Here is a 2,472-nt window from a genome sequence, read left to right as displayed (position 1 = left end):
CTGTGTCCCCAGCATGCTTTGAGACACTGATGTTAACAGAATATCTTACAGTAATGCACTGGGGGGTTTGACTGCTGATGCTCAAGTTCCAGGTGCCTGTCCAGAGGAGAAGAAGAACTACATTTCTGGGGCTTTGCGGTCAGTGACGAGATATAACTCCCGACAAGGTCACCTGATGTTCTCTTCTTTGCCTGCGCTTCTCCGTCTGTGCTTCTCCATCTGCGCTTCTCTGCCAGCACTTCTTTGTCGGCTCAACTGGACTGCACTTCTCATCTCAGCGTTGTGGTGAGGTCGATCCACCTTCCAGACAGACGCTCTCTCTCTCTCCTTATATTCTGCTGATACTATATTTAGTAAATTAGTTTGTTTCACCTCAGATTGTTGCCGCTGTTTTCAATTATTTTGGGGTCCCCTATTTTCCTTTTCCGGGGGTGCAGATCCTCGGATCCCTCCGCCCTTCTAGTCATGGAACCGGACTGAACCAGCCCATAAACTGTTGACAATATTGCTAGTTCCCTAGCCTGTTCAGCAGCATATTTAGGGGGCCTAGGGAAAGATATCTTTCACAACCAGAGAGAGAGTTTGCAGCATCTGTTGTAGCCTAGCTTTTGTTAATGGCTTTAAATTATCTAAATACGCTGGAACAAAATTTCAAGGATGAGGATCAATTATTACATGATCTAGTTAAACAGCTAGAACATAAGACTTAACAACTTACCCAAATAAACTCACCCAAACTGGTCCAGTACAGGAAGTCAGAACCTTGCCTTTCACAAAGAAGACCCTGAACAATCAGACTCCTATAGTCCTAACAATTTTGGGGAAGAAACTGCTAAAATATCTAGATTACAGATTCCATTAAGACCAAACTCTCTAGAAAGCTGGCCAATAGTCACGAAGAAAACTAAAACAAAAATCCAGAAGAGACCTATGGGGATGCTGCCTGAAGAATGGCTTCTCCCCTTAAATTACTATACCTGTTACAGCCTGTCTGCACACAGCCACTGAATTGATGGACTTAGTCCAACATCTTCAACAAAGACCAAGAAAAAGTATCCTGGTCTGGTTACTGACATAGAACATGAGTGCTGAAAGTGTTGTGGTAAATGGCCCAGAAATTTCTAGACTAGCATCTATCACAACACAGCTGATACTAATGTGAAGATTATATGCAACTGCCATACATAATGATGGAAATAAGTCTTTAATTCAGTGGGTAATGGCAGCTTATCAGTTAACTTTGCCTAATAAACCTGATACACTTTTTCATTAGATTAATTCCCTGCAACGAGATATTGCAGCAGTATCTATTTTCCTTAAGACTAAAGGAGTGCTACTGAATAATATACTTAACTGCAAAGTATTTGTTTCAGGAACTGTTATAAACTAGCAATTTCTTCAGAGTTTTCCTTTAGCATTCATACAGCATTGAATTTTAGCTTAATTTTCTTGAAATTATGTATGTTCTTCATATAATCAATCAGTGGACACTATTCAATATTGTCCTCATAATAATTTGCCTAAGGAATTGTCTAATCGTCTGTTACTGTTAGAACCACTAGATTTCACAAAAATTACTGCAGTATGAGGTCATAATGTACCTAAAAATGCTCTCTCTGTGCACTTATAGCAGGTCAAAATTATAATGAGTTCCATTATGGAATGAGATCATGACACAGAATTTACACTGAAGAAAATGGTCATAGCAAGTCTGTAATCATCACAATATTAGTAAAAATTATCAATTCAACTTGTACTTTGAATTATAGCAAAATACTCTGATACGATTAACAAAAAATAAAAGAGGATGAAAACCTAGTTTTGATAAATTAATAGGACAAGTCTAATTAATGGTCTTGAACTAACTTCTTAAGGCAAAAATTCAACCAGTTTGCAAAATTAATTCTAAGTTATGCTGTCGTGGTTCTGCCTGGCTCTCTGACAAGGTGGTGAAGGGAGCCACAGATCCACACAGGGAAAGGGGAGAGGGAAGAAGGGAAAAGTTAGGAAAGTGACTGGACAAGGGATGATGGTAGCAATTACGTAAGAAGAAAACTTAATTTATTAAATATAGTAGTGGACTATGAGATAACACAATGTAATACAATATAACTGGAATTGAAGTGAATAAATTAAATAAAATAAATAAACTGAAATCCTTACTCTAATGCTGTAGACAAAACATCCAGGGAGCAAAGAGAGAAGTCTCATGACTCCCATGTCTGTTTTATCTTTCCCTTTGAATGGAAAATGGAAAAATAAAGTTTTCTGGGAGTTGTAGTACACTCTTCTCATCTGAGACCAGTGAATTGGAAATATCTGCAATCCATGGAACTGCAGCTTTAACTCTTTAACTCCCAGTGCACTGCATGAAGTTATGATGTGCAACACCAATGGAAAGACATAAAACCATGCCATATGCTTACACTGTATATTTTACAGAATAATAGAATGCATTTTCCACTCCTTTGC

This window comes from Meleagris gallopavo, chromosome 1 (assembly GCF_905368555.1).
Source record: "Meleagris gallopavo chromosome 1, MGAL_WU_HG_1.1, whole genome shotgun sequence".
In the NCBI taxonomy this organism is placed as follows: Eukaryota; Metazoa; Chordata; class Aves; order Galliformes; family Phasianidae; genus Meleagris; species Meleagris gallopavo.
This window is presented reverse-complemented; position numbering follows the sequence as displayed.